We start from the raw sequence: 20,734 nt of genomic DNA on the forward strand, positions 1-20,734 counted from the left end.
ATCAGGCTGCATTGATGGGAACTGATAAGGCTGCACTGGTGAGGCTGCATTTATGGGCACTAGAGAGGCTGCATTGATGGACACTGGTGAGGCTGAATTGATGGGCACTGGTCAGGTTGCATTGATGGGCACTGATCAGGCTGCATTGATGGGCACTGGTCAGGTTGCATTGATGGGCACTGGTCAGGTTGCATTGATGGGCAATGATCAGGATGCCTTGATGGGCACAGGTGAGGCTGCATTAATGGGCACTGATGAGGCTGGACTGATGGGCACTGGTGAGGCTGCATTAATGGGCACTGATGAGGCTGGACTGATGGGCACTGGTGAGGCTGCATTAATGGGCACTGATGAGGCTGGACTGATGGGCACTGGTGAGGCTGCATTGATGCATTATTTTTGTTAAACCTCCTTTGTTGCTATTAACATTAAATTATGTTACCACATTGTATCATATTTGTCTTGCTTTATAACATCAATATCCGTTATAAACCAGGTGGGCATAGATGGTGAGCTCGGTGGTTCAATGGGCCACTTGACTGGACTTGCCCCCCAGGCCCAAGGCTGCCAGTCCTCCCCTGAGCAGGACCGGTATCTGCTCCTTTGTGCAAGGAGGAACAGGATGAGCACTGCCAGAGCCCTACAAAATGACCTCCAGCAGGACACTGGTGTGAATGTCTCTGACCAAACAATCAGAAACAGACTTGATGAGGGTGGCCTGAGGGCCCAACGTCCTCTAGTGGGCCCTGTGCTCGCTGCCCGGCACTGTGGAGCTCAATTGGCATTTGCCATTGAACACCAGATATGGAAGGTCCACCGCTGGCACCCTGTGCTTTTCACAGATGAGAGCAGGTTCACCCTGAGCACATGTGACAGACGTGAAAGGGTCTGGAGAAGTCGTGGAGAACATTATGCTGCCAGTAACATGGGCTGGAGCACTCCAATAAATACGCCCCGTTGCATGATGTTGGGGAAACCAGTCAGGGACCGGCATTGCTGGAGCAGAGCGACGCCCCTAGCTGCCAGGCGAAGAACACCTCCAGTTGGGGTGGGAGCAAGGGAAAGGAAAGACAGGTTCTGGTGGTAGGGGACTCAATTATTAGAAGGACAGAGAGGGCAATCTGTCACAAAGACCGTGAGCGCCGAACTGTCTGTTGTTTACCGGGCGCTCGGGTTCGGCACATCAGGGATTGGGTGGACAGATTACTGGGCGGGGCTGGGGAAGACCCAGCTGTCATGGTACACGTGGGTACCAATGACAAAGGCAGAGGGAGATGAAGAGTCCTAAACAATTTCAGGGACTTAGGAGCTAAGTTGAGGAGTAGGACCTCCAAGGTAGTATTTTCAGAAATACTACCTGTACCTCGAGCCACACCAGAGAGGCAGTGGGAGATTAGGGAAGTAAACAAGTGGCTGAGGAGCTGGTGTAGTAAGGAGGGTTTCGGGTTCCTGGATAACTGGGCTGACTTCTCAGTCGGCCACCGGCTCTTTAGTAGGGACGGATTGCACCTAAATGGGGAGGGTGCAACCGTACTGGGTGAGAGGATAGCCAAAAAGTTAGAGGGGCTTTTAAACTAGGGGATGAGGGGAGGGTACAGATGTAGAATTAGCCAGTGGGGAGCAAGATTCAGAGGGCACAAATGGGGACAATAGTGGTAGGGTGTTCAGAGTTCCTAAATCCCAGGTGGGTATGGGGAAAAATCACAAGAGCAGCCTAATAAGGATACATCAAATAAGGATATAGTATCCAACCGGTCAAAATTGCGAGGTTTGTATACCAATGCTAGAAGCCTGGCCAACAAGATGGGAGAGCTGGAGCTACTGATGTTTGAGGAGGACTTAGATTTTGTGAGGATTTCAGAGACTTGGTTTGACAACTCTCATGATTGGCTGGCGACCATTCAGGGGTATTCCCTTTATCGCAGAGATAGAGAAGGTAAAAAAGGGGGAGGGGTATTTCTGTATATTAAGAACAGTGTACAGGTAAATATGAGGGACCATATTAATAATGGAGCTATGGATGAGGTAGAATCCCTATGGGTAGAACTTCAAAGGGATGGCACTATGGGGAAAGTAATATTGGGCGTATGCTATAGGCCTCCCAACCAGAGGGAGGAGGGGGAGGTGGACCTCCTTTCATAGATTTGAATGGCAGCAAGAATGGGAAATGTAATTATAATGGGGGACTTTAATTATCCAGATATAGACTGGGCAGAAGGAACTGCGCATTCATCCGAGGCTCGGCAGTTCCTAAATGTTTTGCAGGACAATTTCATGGGTCACATGGTGAACGCACCGACAAGAAACAATGCAGTACTTGACCTACTGATTACCAACAATACAGACCTGATCACGGATATAGAAATACGGGGCAACTCGGGAAACAGTGACCATAGGTCAATTAGTTTCAGTATTAATCATAGTAATAGGAAACACAAGGGTAATATAAGGACACTGAATTTCAAAAGAGCCAATTTCCCTAAACTGCGCTCTTTGCTAGAAAATATCAAATGGGATAGAACCCTGGGAACAAAGAACATGGAGGAAAAATGGGAGTGCTTCAAGAGCATACTAAACAAAGGGATTGGCCAGTGCATTCCAAAAGGGAATACATTTAAAAGAGCTAAAATAAACCCAGGGTGGCTAAACTCCAACATAAAAATGCATATTAATACTAAAGAAAAGGCCTTCAAAAAAGGCTGAGGGGTCATTGGCAGCATTCCAACATTACAAAGACTGAAAAAAGAAATGTAAAGGCAAAATCAAAGCGGAAGAGATTAAAAAAAAAAAAAAAAACCCAAGAAATTCTTTAAGTATATAAATAGTAAGAAAGCGAGACCAGAACACATTGGCCCCATAAAAGACAACGAAGGGAATCTGGCCACAGAGGACAGTGAGAAAGCGGAAGTGCTAAATAATTTCTTCTCTTCAGTCTTCACAAAAGAATCGGGGGGCTACACTAACCCAGCTTGTAATGATAAATTAAATAATACACCTCAGGAAGTACCGCCATGGCTAACAGAAGATAGACTTAGAGCTAAACTAGAGAAACTTAACATAAATAAATCACCGGGACCGGATGGCTTGCACCCGAGGGTACTTAAAGAGCTCAGCCAGGTGATAGCCAGACCATTATTCTTGATCTTTAAGGATAGTTTACAGACGGGAATTGTGCCAGCTGATTGGAAAAGGGCCAACGTGGTACCGATATTTAAAAAAGGGCCGAGATATATCCCGGGTAACTACAGACCGGTCAGCCTAACATCAGTAGTCTGCAAGATTTTGGAGGGCATGTTAAGGGACCACATACAAGACTTTAGTAATGAAAACGGTATTAGTAGTAAACCAGTCCATACCAGTATAGATCCTAACGCATTACCCAGTCTATACCAGTAAAAATCCTAACACATTACCCAGTCTATACCAGTATAGATCCTAACGCATTACCCAGTCCATGCCAGTATAAATATCCAGCATGATATTTTTCCCCATTGAGATCTGATGTGTTTTCAAAGTGTTCCTTTCATTCTTTGGAGCAGTGTATGTTGGTCGGGCATTTCAAAGTTTAAAAGAGATCTGTGGTGGAACTGGGTGCAATCACAACACCAAACTATGACAACTAACCAGATCAATGATACCACCCAACCAAACATCACTAAGTAAGCTTTAACCCATTCTTGTATAATTACCCGAGCTGATATCTGGAGAAGGTTCTTCCTCTTTAACTGTGTCCATCATCCCAACCTCCTCTGTAAAATGCTGATCACCCCTCACATACGTCTTTTCCTTTATAACCCCAATTTGTACATTTATCAGATCTTCATCCTAAACAAACAAAATGGCAGAAATAATATTAAATACAAAAAAAAATAAAATAATAATAATAGAAGAATGATATCTCTTAGGGCTTGGGATCACTTTCCTACATTCTCATCTACCTGATGATGGTGGGGGATGGGGTGATCTTCCTGTGTGGAATCCCGGGAATACAGAGGACGGGGACATCTCTCTGGTGGGTTCTCATTACTGGATCCATCTGTAGGAAACACACACACTGACTGAATACATTGTTTCTATGTGTTTATCAGATGATGGGGGATCTAGGTGGAGCCTCCGTACTGCTCTCTCCTTTACAATAAAGTCTCCTCTTACCCGGTGATGTGAGGGGCAGCTGATTCTCCATCATGACGTCCTTGTAGAGATCCTTGTGTCCTATGAATCTTCTGAGAATCCTCTGCACCTCTCTGGTCAGGTCTGTGCTTTATTAATAGAGATAAGAGCGATATCATGAGAGACGCAAAAGAAACCACGGTGGCAGCATTGGGTCTAAGTGAAAAGTGGATGACAGAAGTATCAAATATGGGGTGTGAGGAGTGGGGATCTGCAATGTTGAATGAGGGAATGAGGAGTGGGAGACAACAGTGTCAGTGGGGGTTGTGGAATATAGGTGAGCAGTGTGGGAAGGGGGGTGAGGAGAGGGGAACAGCAGTGTTGGATGAGGGATGAGAAGTAGGGAACAGGGGTGATAGATGGGGGTAAGGAATGGGGGACAGAGGTGTTAGATGGGGGGTGAGGAGTGGGGGACAGCGGTGTTAGATGGGGGTGAGGAATGGTGGATAGCAGTGATAGATGGGGGGGTGAGGAGTGGGGGACAGCGGTGTTAGATGGGGTGAGGAAAAGGGGGAAGCGGTGTTAGATGGCGGTGAGGAATGGGGCACAGCAGTGTTAGATGGGGGTGAGGAGTGGGGGCCCAGTGGGTGTTGGGGCAGAGGATGGGATTAATGTTAGTAGTGACAAGGTAGGAAACCTGCTGAATATTTCCAAAGGTGAGTGTCGGGGTCAACCCGAGCTCTGCCTCTTCCCCAGATAGATTATGAGTACCTCAGCTCTGCCTGGTGAGGGCGCTACAGGAGAGCTGGAGGTTTTGCTGCTCATCCTACTTATGTGATTTCACCGGGGGACTGCAATCTGATTCTCAGTGTTATGCGTTCCTCTGTTTCTGTTCCCTCGGCATAAAAACAGAAGGAGGACATTTTATTTATGTAATTAAACATTATATATAGAAAATAATATCTTATTACCTCCTCTGCTGCCACTTCCAGCTACGTCTCCTCTCTACTTTCTCCCAACTCGCCTCTGAAATTCCTTTTTATAGCTGACCTCACTTCCTGTCAGTATCTTACATCACTTCCTGTCTGTGCGTTCCATCTGAGGGAAGTCAGTTCACCACCTTGTGGACCATATTGTAAGGTGACCAGATTTTTAAAATGAAAACTGGGGACATTTTTTTTTTTGGCAAATGGTAAACTATTTTATGAGCCTATTTCCTTGAAATGATCTATGCGGTGTATGTGGGATGTGTTTATGGAATGATTGTATGATATATATGTTATTTCTCACATTTCATCCATGAGAAAAAAAAAGATAAAGATACTTTTTAGAATTTTTGGGAAGGGGCTACCAAATGTTAGGAAGATAAGAGGAAAAACTTGGAGGGGGGGATGGGGTGGCTAAATTCAAATCCAATCCGGGCAGGAGTGATGGTGTCACCCTCTCTGCAAAAGGTAAGAAATACTGCAGAGCTGCAATGTGCAAATAGTGGTGAAACACCCCCCCCCCATATATAATTATAATAAAATGTAAAATATGCACATTAATTGTACTATTTATTATGATTATATATGGGGGGGAGGGGGGTCACCACTATTTGCACATTGCAGCTCTGCGATATTTCTTACCTTTTGCAGAGAGGGTGACACCATCACTACTATATTGTAATACATTGGTTGATTTGCACAGGATATTCATTTATAGGTTTTACCAATATAAGTCCATTTGTAGAATTTTATAGATGAAGTGTAGGGCAGTGCTGCATTTTTGTTTTTTATTGTTGCACGTTAGATGAGGGAACCGGCTAACAAGATTCTCTTATTGCTTTTGGGATTTTTTTTAGTTGCATGGTAGTTGTTTTACTTGATTTGTTATGTCCCCTGTGGACAGGTAACCAGTGGCCCTGCATATTGGTGGTCAGTGTGCCCCCTGTATGCTGGTGGTCAGTGTGCCCCCTGTATGCTGGTGGTCAGTGTGCCCCCTGTATGCTGGAGGTCAGTGTACCCCCTGTATGCTGGTGGTCAGTGTGCCCCTGTATGCTGGCAGTCAGTGTGCCCCCTGTATGCTGGTGGTCAGTGTGCCCCTGTATGATGGTGGTCAGTGTACCCCCTGTATGCTGGAGGTCAGTGTTCCCCCTGTATGCTGGTGGTCAGTGTGCCACTGTATGCTTGAGGTCAGTGTGCCCCTGTATGCTGGAGGTCAGTGTTCCCCCTGTATGCTGGTGGTCAGTGTGCCACTGTATGCTGGAGGTCAGTGTGCCCCTGTATGCTGGAGGTCAGTGTGCCCCCTGTATGCTAGTGGTCAGTGTGCCCCTGTACTGTATACTGGTGATCAATGTGCCTCCTGTATGCTGGTGGTCAGTGTGCTCCCTGTATGCTGGTGGTCAGTGTGCCCCCTGTATGCTGGCGGTCAGTGTACCCCTTTATGCTGGTGTTCAGTGTGCCCCCTGTATGCTGGTGGTCAGTGTACCCCTGTATGCTGGTGGCCAGTGTGCCCCCTGTATGCTGGAGGTCAGTGTGCCCCTGTATGCTGGTGGTCAGTGTGCCCCCTGTATGCTGGCGGTCAGTGTGCCCCTGTATGCTGGTGGTCAGTGTGCCCCCTGTATGCTGGCTGTCAGTGTGCCCCTGTATGCTGGTGCTACGTGCAGGGTGCATGAGGATTCTACATACTGGAAGATACTATGCACAGGGTGAAGGAGGATGCCACGTGCAGGGTTCAGGAGGATGCCACATGCAGGGTTCAGGAGGATGCCACGCGCAGGGTTCAGGAGGATGCCACGTGCAGGGTTCAGGAGGAAGACAGGAGTTCAATTGCACAAGACACAGAGGAGTCAATGGGCCCTTCTGAGGAGTGTGAGGAATCTCAACCTAGTTGTAGCTCTCAAGGGTTGGAAAGTAAATCTGAACCCAGAGATGGTTCATTAAGGCTACGAAGGGAAATACACCCGCCAAAGAGACTGACGTATGATACCCTAGGAGAGAGTTATGAAGACCAAATTGTAATGCCCCAACGCCCCACACAAGTAACTGCCTCTTCTGTTGGGATTCCCAAGGAAGATGATCTTATTCCACCCGCTGACACTATTAGGTTGGCCACTGATTTCTTGTTGGCCTATTGTGAGAGTGACTCAGACCTTTCTAGTAATTTGTATAGTCAGCTGTTCGAAGGTGCATTTATTGACCAGTTTTCAGCTGCTATTAGTTCCACACAAAACTGCTGTTAGTTTTAATTCTGAGGTTCTTTATATCTCAATAGAGTCTCCAACTTAGGAGTCCCATCATCTTTGGGGACCAAAGACATTCAAGTTAGGGGAGGATGTAGCCAAGTAAAGAAATCGCTACCAGCATAGTTAAGGCTGATATACTGTTCCTTTAAGTTTGTTGCTTATTTTGAGGTTCTCCTGAAGAGTGGCGTGTTGGATTGTGGAATATATAGTCTAGTGGAAGATGAAGACTGTGCAAAGTGGGCCGGATGGAACTATCCTCCCAGGGAGCTGCAGGTTCCGTGGGGAATTATGGGAGAGTCTATAAATAAGGGGCGGAGTCGGATGTTCGCTCTCTTGCCTTGGGGACCGTGTGCAGTGTGGATGTGCCGGAGAACCGCCGTGGAGAGCAGAGCGAGTAGAGGCCGTGGCCTAGTGCGGATGTCACAGAGGAGTGACTGATCGAGAGCGGAGACACCTTGGAGAGGTGGCAGATGTTACAGAGAGGTGACCAGCCTGGTGCGGAGGACTGTCAGAGGATTGGGTGAGAGATACCGAATTGTAGTGAGCACAGCAGCTCACGGACATAGTGAAAGGGCCTGTGACGCAGCAGAGACACAGAGAGGACTTTAATGTAGTGGAGCGGTTGCCATGGGACACCCCTCATAGTGCTTGGGGAACCGGGAGGCCTCATCTGTATACAGTGGTTTATTTTGACTTCATTGTAGACAGAGCCTGGATTACAAATACCCCTTTTTCCCTTTGGATTACAAATATCATTCACGGAATGATTAGAGCTCCTACTGCTGGCGAAGATTAGCAAGGCCATACCCAGGAAGAGACTCATTTAATTCATAGGAAAGGGGACCCCTATAGGTGATAGAGTGCACTCTTTCAGGTTATATTTAAGATTGATATGGATTCTCTTGAGATATATCCATGCAGCTGAGTTAGTCAGATCCAACTGTTTTATCCACAGTTAATATAGAGACAAACGTCTGATTTGTCACTCTCACACATTTATAAGAGGAATTGAATCATTATTATATTCATATACTTATTCAGTTAGATATTGTTCTATCTAGTTGTAGTTAACATTATTGGTGTATGAGATTCTGAGTCTTGGGCCACTCAGTGATTCTGGGACTTTAAGATTCAGAATCTCACTTTGGTTCTTTGCACTCCTATTTCCTGTAGTGTTGAAACTATATCTGTTCATTTCCTTCTTAAGTCAGTAAACTGATATATTGTTATTCAAGTGTCATTGTTTTTTCTCTGAACTACCATGTCAGAACCCATAGTGTCAAACGGGTTGGAGGTGCCTCAGGGTCAAGGGAGTGTGGAGTAAACGAACATACTCACCAGCCCCTGTGGGGGGAGCGCTACATATATATAATCTCTGTGCGCCAGTATCTCCTTCCTCCATTAGCAGAAACACAGGATCTCCATCTTCCCTACTAACAGAACGGCGATCTGCCTTGTTTACATTGGCAGACAACTGTTCCACCTCTCTCAGGAAAGATTACTGGGTACCGACGGATGCCGTGTCCGCCGGATCCGCTGATTGGCCACCGGCGGCGCGTGTGCACGCCCCAGACCCGGAAAAGCAGATGACGGACAGGTACGTGATTTTGCACAGAACGGCCGCCCTGCCGCAGTACATGTATGTGGGGCAGTCAAAGAAAAAAGTCTCCCTGATAAAGAGAGAGGCTATGACCTGATGGATTGCATGTGGAACTCCTGTGCCCAGCTGAGGACATTTAGGACCTTAAGATTGAAGATGTGGTGGATGTCTCCTTTTGGTTTGGGAACTGTGGACAGAGAAGAACTCCTGGAACTCTTCTGGCCTTAGCTCGGTGAGATAGAGTTTGGAAGACTAATGTCATAGACAGGCTGCCCAAAAGTTTAGGGCTTTAGAAAGGGCCTCCAATGGCTGTCAATGTGGTGCCTTCTCCACTCTCCATCTCACTAATAAAACCCCAATGGATGACTCTCTATGAACTGATCACATTCCAATCACCGATCATCTAATCATTGGTAAAAAAGAAGACTCGGCACAGAATATTGTACGAAGCGTTTTTATTGGACAAGATCAGAATAAGCGATTACCACACAGTAATGATATGAATAAAATAAAGCTTAAATCTTTTATAATAGAATTTACAAAATGTGTCAAATGTATTAATAATCATACATTGGTTGGACCAATAAAAAGCCGGCTAATTCAATAAATCTAAAGGAGCAAAAAAATTAAGCAACCAATCATCAGGTATGCATTCTTGACCGTGATGCGATTGAGGACCCTATAATCAATGCAAGGTCTCAACTCACCCCCCTTCTAAGAAGGATCACCAGTGAAAGATAAATCCTGATTGGCTGCTGTGGGTTAATGCATGTTACAGTGATCTTTTTCCATCCAGTAGGTTAGATCTATATACATATTTATAAGTAGAACACAAAAAGAATGTATTGTCAGAATTGTTTGTTTGCTGCCCCATGTATTGTCATGAATGCCCACTTGTTGCCCCCATGTATTACCAACAGGTGCGCACACCGTGGTGAAGAAGCACGATATTACGTGTGAAACGCGTCCACCTTTCTGTATCCCGTATTGACTGTCTGCAATAAATATCATCGCTATATCCTGTTGGAGTGCCACCATTTTCATTGGTTTTATGCCCCATATATTGTCAGGATTGCCCACTTATTATCCCATGTATTGTGCGGATTGCCCACCTGTTGCCCCATATTATGTATTAATTGCTCACTTGTTGCCCCATGTATTGTCATGATTTCCTGCCTGTTGCCTCATGTGGGGAGGGATCGGTAAAGGTAGACAGGTGAGTCATGATTTTACCACCACTCTTAAGCTTAATTGGCAGCCGGATGGGGCGGTACACATGGCACTGCAATTTGCGGCTGCTGCAAACCTCGCACCCCCCGGTCACATTGGGCAATGCTATTCAACTGAATGGGGTTGTGCCGCAACAGCCTTGATGCATATGGTTTTGGCGTACTGGCGTGGGCTTTACAGGGTTAACATAAGGGCTCCCAGCTGCCTGCCAACCCCACAGCGGGTCAGAGGGCGATGCGGGTGTAAATCAACCCCGAGTGGACTGTGGTGGTTTCACATTTGTTTATGGACTAAACAGTTCCACCCGTTACAATCCAGCGTCCATTTCCCATAGTACCAGCAGGGGGCGTACTCTGATGTTTCATTATATTTCCTTTATTTTTACACTTTCCCACACTCTGAACATGAAATGGAAAGGGGAAAAAAGAGGCGGGACTTTAAATGAGGTTACAAAATATTGTATCTCCATCCCTAATATCAATTGGAACAAAGGGGGATTGTGTGGGACTTTAAATGAGGCGTGTGATTAGGATGACCATAAAGATTATATTTATATAGAAAAATATATGTGCATACATGTACAAAACAAAAACATGAAAAGTACACATGTAATCTGATTTATTTTGCATGCGCAGTGGTAACATAATACATGCAATAATGACATACATTGAATCCCAATAACATAGCATATCACAACCAATTGCATAGCATAAAAGTATAAATTGGATTCTAAAACATTCCGTAACAAGGTAGTAGAGACTCCATAGTAATTGCATCATGTATGCTCGACGCGTTTCGTGTATTTGTAACACTTCCTCAGGAGCTGGTGCAATGGATTAACTATAAAGGGGAGAATAGTTGGAAATCACAATGTATCTGGTAGTATGGACACCCAATTAAAAATATTCACTTTCACCTGGTTCCTTATAATTACTGATATTCGCACCATCCTCACAACCTCTATTTGGTATCCTATTTTGATCTTTTCACCATGCCTTTAATTTCTGGCTCTAGGAGTTTATCCATCTTCTCAACATTTTTCATTTCCAATACTTTATTACTTTGTGTAATGCAATGCACATTTAGTGCAATATATACACTTAATTTCATTATTTTATGAGATGACTTATTGAGACGCTTGTTATTCTTCTTACTACCCAGATTCTCTTACTGCAAATTCTGTGTTCACCCCCGTGCGTGCCTGGTACTGTTCCCTCAGCTCCCGGGCCAAACGATTTGGAGGTCCTTCTATGGCAAATTCCTTGAGACTACAGCCTTTACTCTATTGTAAGCAATTCCATTTAAAACAACATATTTTTAATTGGGTGTCCATACTACCAGATACATTGTGATTTCCAACTATTCTCCCCTTTATAGTTAATCCATTGCACCAGCTCCTGAGGAAGTGTTACAAATACACGAAACGCGTCAAGCATACATGATGCAATTACTATGGAGTCTCTACTACCTTGTTACGGAATGTTTTAGAATCCAATTTATACTTTTATGCTATGCAATTGGTTGTGATATGCTATGTTATTGGGATTCAATGTATGTCATTATTGCATGTATTATGTTACCACTGCGCATGCAAAATAAATCAGATTACATGTGTACTTTTCATGTTTTTGTTTTGGATATGTATGCACATATATTTTTCTATATAAATATAATCTTTATGGTCATCCTAATCACACGCCTCATTTAAAGTCCCACACAATCCCCCTTTGTTCTGAACATGAAATAGGACGTTCGCCCGTATGAACTTTCTGGTTTCTAAGAAATAAACCTTTGTTTGGAAAACATTTCCCGCACTCGTAACCTTAAAAAGGGCGCTCACCTGTGTGCAAGTAGGTGTTCTTTCTTAGTTAAACATTTCCCGCACAAGATTAGAGACCTATATTCGCCTGTATGAACTTTCCGGTGTCTAACAAGTAAACATTTGAACACAAAACATTTCCCGCACTCTGAACATGAATAGGGAGACTCAACTGTGTGTATTCTCTGATGGTTAAGAAGGTTTCCTTTATGATTAAAACATTTCCCACACTCTGAACATTAACAGGGAAGCTCACCTCTGTGCATTTTCTGATGTCTAAGAAGGTTTATTTTCTGATTAAAACATTTCCCGCACCTGGCACATGAATAGGGACGTTCAACAGTGTGTATTCTTTTGATGGGTAAGAAGGCTTACTTCATGAGTAAAACATTTCCCACACTCTGAACATGAATAGGGAAGCTTACCTGTGTGTATTCTCTGATGGGTAAGAAGGGTTCCTTTCTGATTAAAACATTTCCCACACTCTGAACATGAATAGGGACGCTCACCTGTGTGTATTCTCTGATGGCTAAGAAGGTGTCTTTTCTCATTAAAACATTTCCCGCACTCTGAACATGAATAGGGAAGCTCACCTGTGTGTATTCTCTGATGCCTAAGAAGGTGTCTTTTCTCATTAAAACATTTCCCGCACTCTGAACATGAATAAGGACGCCCACCTGTGTGTATTCTCTGATGGCTAAGAAGGGTTCCTTTATTATTAAAACATTTCCCGCACTCTGAACATGAATAGGGACGCTCACCTGTGTGTATTCTCTGATGCCTAAGAAGGTGTCCTTTCTCATTAAAACATTTCCCGCACTCTGAACATGAATAGGGACGCTCACCTGTGTGTATTCTCTGATGCCTAAGAAGGTGTCTTTTCTCATTAAAACATTTCCCGCACTCTGAACATGAATAGGGAAGCTCACCTGTGTGTATTCTCTGATGGCTAAGAAGGGTTCCTTTATTTTTAAAACATTTCCCGCACTCTGTACATGAATAGGGACGCTCCCCTGTGTGTATTCTCTGGTGCCTAAGAAGGTATGTTTTGTGACTAAAACATTTCCCGCACTCTGAACATGAAAAGGGAAGGTCACCTGTGTGTATTCTCTGATGGTTAAGAAGGTTTCTTTTCTGTTTAAAACATTTCCCGCACTCTGAACACGAATAGGGATGCTCCCCTGTGTGTATTCTCTGGTGCTGAAGAAGGTATGCTTTTTGACTAAAACATTTCCCGCACTCTGAACATGAATAGGGATGCTCCCCTGTGTGTATTCTCTGGTGCTGAAGAAGGTTACCTTTGTGACTAAAACATTTCCCGCACTCTGAACATGAATAGGGACGCTCCCCTGTGTGAATTATTTGGTGCCTAAGAAGGTTTCCTTTGCGACTAAAACATTTCCCACACTGTAAACATGACATTGAATTCTCTCCTGTATGGTATAAAGAAGATTCCCTGAGATGAGATGGTTTCCCGCACCCGTCGGCACTGTCAGATATTAGAGGACTATGTGAAGTATCAGGAGATTCCAATGATCTCCTCCAATGGTGAGGTCTGTCATGTATATTATGAGGAACGGGATTTACTTCTGGAGAAGATGCCATGTCATTATCTTCTGTAGTCACATCTTCCTCCGATGTCCTTCTATTCCCACCACAGAGTCCGTCTGTCAGAAGACAAGAAAAATTACCAAGAGTTTTCCACACTCATATACACTGCTCAACACTTTATAATCAGAGTAAAGCATCAAGTCAGGGAAACTCCTGGGATATTCATCGGGTCAGTCAAGTAGCAGAGGGGGTTGTTACCAACAGGTGCACTAGATGGGCAACAATGAGACGACCTCCAAAACAGGAATGGTTTTACAGGTGGAGGCCACTGACATTTTCCCTACTCATCTTTTCTGAGTGTTTGTCACTAGTTTTGTATTTGGCTGGGGTCAGTGTCACTACTGGTAGCATGAGGCCATACCTGGACCCTATAGAGGTTGCACAGGCAGTTCAATATAGTCACTCCTGCATGTTTCCATTCACCACCTCCACTGACTCCACCCACTCCCCCAACATCTCACTGACTCCACCCACTCCCCCAACATCTCACTGACTCCACCCACTCCCCCAACATCTCCTTGGCCTGCGCCTTATCCCGTTCCCTCCTGTTTATTCATTCCTAGGACTCAGCTTTTTTTTTTTTTTTATTGATTTTTAAACATAGAAGAAAAAATAACACAAAACAGACAAGAAACAAACAAGGCAACCAAAACAACTCCCCATCCCCCCAACCTCAGTGCAATGCTCATGTACTACAATACTTATATGAAAATGCAAAAGGAGAACCTCCCAGGAGAACCTCAACGCGGCAGTGTCTCCCCCACACAGACTCTCACCCAGGTCCATACGCCAACCTCCCCCACCCTCTCACCACAGCTTGTTGTCTGCTGGGCATAGACTTCATTTGTTACCTCCCTAAGTATCAGGGGACCTCAGCTCACCCCTCTAAGGTGACCGTCACCTTCACCGGTGGCAGACCACAATCACCTCCGAGAAGAGTAGATGGCCTCTCAGTCCATCCCTGCCATATAACGCATCCTCTATTCAGGTATGTGGCTTTGTAAAATGGCAGCATCGTGTTCACTGGTGACTTCCAATACTCCACCGATGGCGCTTCGGTCTTCCTCCAATGCAGAAGAATAGCCTTGCGCGCATAGAACAGAGTAACCGACAATAAAATTATTTTTGCTCCAAGAGGTGCCATCTCCTCCACCAAACCCAGCAAACACAGTTTCAGCATCAAGGTACCCTCAATGTGGTCCTAGAACTAATCTTTGAAGTGTTAAAAACCAACCACATAATGCCCCACAACTTTCCAAATTTACCCGGACATCCACGTCTATTAAAGATGTAGCACCCTCCTAGTCAGGTGCTAAAAAGGGAGTAAAGTTTTGCCTCTGTCTGCCTATCAGAGGAGCAGCAGGTAAATTCTATATTGCACTCTGCTTATCAGGGAGCAGGATCTGTGAGTTAGGTCTGCTCAGTGTGCCCAGTGTGTGATTCATCTGGTCTAAGGGAGTGTCCCCAGCTTATCCAATGAAATGAGGAGGCACGTTGGACCTGGCCAATGACACACAGGCTTTTGGTACTGCCCCAGGGGCTGGCACAGACAGTTGGTTCTCAGTGCATTGTGGGGCAGGGTATAAAAAGCCACGGGCACATGAGGTAGAGGAGGTCTTTTGGCGGCAGGCAAAGTACCAGAATGAGGGTGGCTGCCTCCTCTTCTGCAGCAGTGGGTGATAGTCACAGGCAGTCGGCCTGGTGAGCCAGTGGTGTGAGGCTGAACACAGAGGTCCAGGAGAGCTGACTGGAGGAGTTGGGGCACTGTGAGAATCTGGAAAAACAGTATCGTGAGTGTTATACCTGAAGGGTTTCACATGTACTGTCACTTTAAGGCTGGCTCCACCCAGGAGTGATGACAAGGGTCAAGGGGCAGAGTGGCCATCTTAGAGACATGTAAGGGATGCATTGATATACCGAGCTGTCCTGTAATGCATGTTGGAGTGTACAGTGAGTCCTGAATAAACATCCGTTGTTTCAGATCAGAGTCCTGTGTCTCTCACAACACGGAGAATATAACAGTGGCGACGAGGATGGGATTTACAAGGTTACTATCCGTGTAAGAAAAGAAAAGAAGAAAAAAAACTCTGGATTGTCACCTGGATACAAACACCCACAGAGCCCAGCAGGAAAATGTCATGTGTAAAGTGAATAGTGTGCCTTCCAAAATAGTGTAAAGGTAATGTACACTTAACATAAACAGTTAATCATAATATAAAAACCTCCTTGTGACATAAGAATGGTGATATAAAAATCAATAAGATATAAAATCACAAATTAATCAAAATATATATCACAATGTGTAGTGAATTATCCCTCTCCCATTCTCAGTCGAAGCCCTATTGGAGGAAACGCGTCAGTAGGGAGGCGTGCCGTCATTGCGTCACTCGTAGTCCGTGCTGCAGCCGGACACGAGTCAATACAGAGATCCTCTGCCTGTAATAATATTCGTCTTGCCTGTACCAACTTGAATCATGTAAGTGCAATCTTTTTTTTGTGAAATAAAATCATTTGAGGTAATGCACTATCAGCTTCCCTACACTTTCTACATATGCTGCCAAATCATCGTGTGACCCGTTAACCATCTACCCTCATTGAGAGAGACAGGAGGATTTTCTACCAGTTTCAGCTGTTGGTTATAAAGATGTCTATTTTCCTGTGTCTGGTAAGAGGCTTATATTGGCTTTCACACTGGTGGACCAGTGCACGAGTGGAGGTGTCTATGACGAGATTTGTACAGCTAATACACAAGAATATATTCTAAGGCACTTATCTTAAATCCGCCGGGTAAGGAGGTATTTCACAAGGTGGAGGGATTTAACCAGTTGTTTATCACTACACCTGAGTATATTTTGGATTTTCCATCACTTCACACATTTGCTACCACAGGAATCTAAGAAGAACTTTATTTTCTTTTTATTTGTGAACTTTTTGCACATAAGGACTGTGGATAATTCACTACACATTGTAATATATATTTTGATTCATTTGTGATTTTATATCTTATTTCATTCTTATGTCACAAGGAGGTTTTTATATTATGATTAACTGTTTATGTTAAGTGTACATTACCTTTACACTATTTTGGAAGGCGCACTATTCAGTTTACACATATTATTCATCGCTATTCTAGGAGCAGCCTTTCACACATCAGCGCACCCTTTTTCTTTCACATAGGAAAATGTCATTGATCGGGACATTAAGTGAATTTGATGGAGAACAGACAAGCTGGAGTTCCTGGATTGAGAGACTGGAACAGTATTTTTGTGCAAATGCCATCCCAGGCTACAGGCAAGTAGCAGTATTTCTTACAGTGGTTGGTGCTAGGACATATGACACTCTTAGGGATCTCCTTTTCCCTGAAAAACCAGCAACTAAGACTTTGACAGAGCTCCTGACACTGTTAGGGAATCACTTCCAGCCTAAACCACTAGAGATTACAGAGAGATTCCGGTTCTATCAGCGTCAGCAACAGCCGGGTGAAGATATTAAGGCTTATGTGCTCACCCTTCGCAGACTAGCCTCAACCTGTTCTTTTGGGGAGTATTTACCGACTGCACTGAGGGATAAATTTGTCATGGGACTAAATAGTGAGTCTAGCCAAAAGAGACTGTTAACAGAGAAAGACCTTACCCTTACAAAGGCAACTGAGATAGCTTCAGTGATGGAAATGGCTGTGAAAGATACAGAGGCATTGAACTCCCAGAGCAGAAGGGAAGAGGTTAAAGGGGAAGTTTTCAGAACAGCAGTTAAGCCAACAGCAGCAAACTGGAAATATAGACCCTCACCAAACTGGGAGTCAGCTTGCTACCGTTGTGGGAATACAGACCACAATCACAAAGTCTGCCGGTTTAAGGATCAGCTCTGTCATAATTGTGGTAAGGCAGGCCATCTAAAAACGAGTCTGCCGTAGTAAGCAGGTGTGAAATAAACAACCTCTGAACACCAGGACAAAGGCATATATGGTGGGAAGATATACATCATCATCTGAATCAGAGGATGAGGAAGTGCTCCACAGATTGGACATACATCATATGCATTCAGCACCCTCAGCAATGACTGTAGAGGTAACCGTGGAAGGAAAGAAACTCAAGATGGATGTAGACACAGGAGCAGCAGTTTCAGTTATCACCCAGAAACAAGAAATGGGCAAATTGGGACTTTGTGTGAGAACTGGCGAGCACTGCTCAGTGTCTCCATCCCTGTGAATAGTCAATTGAAAAGCAAGAGGGGATAAATGAAGGTGTGTGAAAAACAGCCGGTCCCTAGTTTGAAATACTTACCCACCAGTCTGCTAACAAACCAAAATAAACCTGTCTAACAATATAAGTTAAAAGCAGGAGTTTAGTTAACACACATTTGCAAATGCATGCGGAAGCTGCAGGGCCAACTACAAGGCATCCTGCGTTTCTTGCAGACCCTAACACTAAATAACACTACTCAACCTGAGTGTATAAGTGCCTTCACAAAGGAAGGACATGCTTGCTAATGGATGGGAAACAGATGGGATTGGAGGCCGCCCAATCCTCCCCCACCTGCTCCATTCCATGACTGGCAATAAAAAAACGTATGGCTGTACAAAAAACCATAGGATGCAAACTAAATGTGATCAGCTGGGAAACACCCATCCCTTTACACTCAGGTTGAGTAGTGTTATTTAGTGTTAGGGTCTGCAAGAAACGCAGGATGCCTTGTAGTTGGCCTTGCAGCTTCCGCATGCATTTGCAAATGTGTGTTAACTAAACTCCTGCTTTTAACTTATATTGTTAGACAGGTTTATTTTGGTTTGTTAGCAGACTGGTAGGTAAGTATTTCAGACTAGGGACCGGCTGTTTTTCACACACCTTAATTTATCCCCTCTTGCTTTTCAATTGATCACCCAGAAACAATGGAGAAAACTTCTGATCCGAACAACTGTCCGTCCAACACCAATCAAACTGCAGACATACTCAAAGCAGATACTCCACCCACTGGGGTACGTGAAAGTACAGGTATCCTACAAGGGTCAGACGAAGAGAATGCCATTATATATCCTAGAACATGGGGGACCCCCTCTCTTTGGGAGAGACTGGATTGCTCACTTTGGCATGCCAGACATCGCCATAAACCCCTGCAACACCGTGACCATCCCATCAGGAGATAAAGAGGGATGGGTGGAATCCCTGAAACAGCGATTCCCACAAGTCTTTGATAACCATTTGGGGAAAATAAAGCATGACTGTGTGAGACTCAGGCTGAAACCCAATGCCCAGCCTAGGTTCTTCAAAGCTCGGGCGGTACTTTTCGCACTCCGAGCAGGTGTGGAAGCTGAACTAAGCCGGCTGGAGAAACAAGGTGTCATCTCAAAGGTAGAGCACAGCGAGTGGGCATCACCAATTGTACCAGTAAAGAAAGTGAATTGGGACTTACGCATTTGTGGCGATTTCCGCATGGCACTAAATTCTCAACTGGAGATAGACCAGTATCCTCTACTCAGAGTAGATGACATTTTTGCCTCTCTTGCAGGAGGTCAAAAGTTCACCAAGCTTGATCTCAGGCAAGCTTATTTACAGTTTGAGGTCCACCCTTCGTCCCGCAACTTTCTAACCATCAACACTCACAAGGGACTGTATGAATACAATCAGATGATGTTTGGTATAGCCTCCACCCCCGCCATTTGGCAACGCAAAATGGATGAGATTTTGGCGGACATTCCTTTCACACAGTGCCTGTTAGATGACATGCTCATCACGGGCCTGACGGACCAGGAACGTGAAGCTTGTGTTGGCGAGACTTCAAGAGCAGGGTCTAAAAGTGAACTTGGCGAAATGCCAATTCATGGTACCTAAATTGGAGTTTTGTGGCCACCTTGTGGATGCAGAGGGTATACACACCACGGAAGCCAAAGTTGATGCTTTAGTAAAAGCTCCAGCCCCAACCAACGTCCAACAGCTGCGATCATACCTAGGCTTGCTGAACTATTACCACAAATTCCTGCCAGATCTAGCACACACTTTGTTCCCGTTGAACAAGCTTTTGGAGAAAAACTCCAGATGGCATGCAGCCGACCAGTTCCAACGTGCTTTTGAAGTTTCTAAGCGAAAGCTGTTGGCGTCACGCATGCTCGTGCACTATGACGTCCAAAGGCCTCTCACCTTGGCTATGGTCTAGGGACTGTGCTATCTCACGTTTTACCAGATGGGTCAGAGAAACCAGTGGCATTCGCCTCCAGGTCCTTGACAAAAGCAGAAAGCAATTACTCTTACATTGATAAAGAGGCTCTAGCGCTCATATGGGCAATTAAGAAGTTTCATCTTTACCTGTATGGTAGGGAATTCACCATACTGACTGATCATAAACCACTCCTTCAGATCTTTAGCCCTGACAAAGGCATCTCCCAGACGACTGCGGCCCGTCTTCAACGCTATGCCCTATTCTTGGGAGCATATAGCTACAAAATCCAGTATCGCAGCCATGATGCCAATGCTAATGTAGACGCCATGTCCCGTCTGACAAGGACATTAACAGACTCTTCTCCACCAGTCAAGAGTTGTCGTTACACCAGCCTGTCCTTTCCATCTTCTGGGGAGGTAGCAGCCCATACAGCCAAGGATACCTTCCTTAAGACAATACTCTCCTGGGTACGGTACGGTTGGCCTGCAACTGTCACACAGGATTATGAACCTTACTTCCATAGGCGTCTGGAATTAACTGTGGCTGGCAACTGTGTTTTATGGGGAGACCGAGTGATCATTCCACAGACCCTCCGGAGCCACATTCTGGACTTGCTACATACTGGTCATCCCGGGGGCACACGTATGAAACAAAAGGCCCGAAGGCTATGTGTGGTAGCCGAACCTCGACTCCGATATCAAGACATATGTGAATGTGTGTGCTGAATGTGCACAAACTGCAAGAGACCCTCCTCGAGGGTGCGTCCAGCCCTGGACTTGGCCTACGGTTCCCTGGTTTCACCTACACTTGGAATTTGCAGGCCCGATCAGAGGACACACCTTTTTGATCATTCAAAGTGGCCTGAGGTCATTCCTGTTACCCAGCCGACGACTAAGGCGATGATTTCCATACTGTTACATCTCGCTGCTATGTTTGAATACCCCAGAGAAATTGTCACACACAACGGTGCACAATTCACAAGCCA

At 45.0% G+C, this 20,734-nt stretch overlaps 3 protein-coding genes and 1 pseudogene across 4 annotated transcripts in view; 1 reads left to right on the top strand and 3 right to left on the bottom strand.

Moving 5' to 3' along the window:
- The window catches only part of LOC309550245 (uncharacterized protein), a gene marked incomplete at its 3' end in the record, with an annotated part of 2,091,994 nt that overhangs the window by 591,691 nt on the left and 1,479,569 nt on the right, over positions 1-20,734 (bottom strand).
- Positions 1-20,734, top strand: part of LOC309548848 (uncharacterized protein) — a gene marked incomplete at its 3' end in the record, with an annotated part of 248,873 nt that overhangs the window by 170,023 nt on the left and 58,116 nt on the right. The gene's annotated exons all lie outside the window — the stretch shown is intronic.
- LOC309548840 (uncharacterized protein) overlaps positions 1-20,734 on the bottom strand; it is a gene marked incomplete at its 3' end in the record, with an annotated part of 295,113 nt that overhangs the window by 143,814 nt on the left and 130,565 nt on the right. The gene's annotated exons all lie outside the window — the stretch shown is intronic.
- On the bottom strand, positions 11,320-13,407 carry LOC309548845 (annotated as a pseudogene). The gene is made up of 4 exons: positions 13,293-13,407; positions 12,663-13,142; positions 12,099-12,578; positions 11,320-11,448 (listed from the first exon to the last, which is right to left on the bottom strand). The product of its transcript is annotated as an uncharacterized misc_RNA (transcript).

This window comes from Pelophylax lessonae, assembly GCF_965119305.1.
Source record: "Pelophylax lessonae genome assembly, chromosome: 3".
In the NCBI taxonomy this organism is placed as follows: Eukaryota; Metazoa; Chordata; class Amphibia; order Anura; family Ranidae; genus Pelophylax; species Pelophylax lessonae.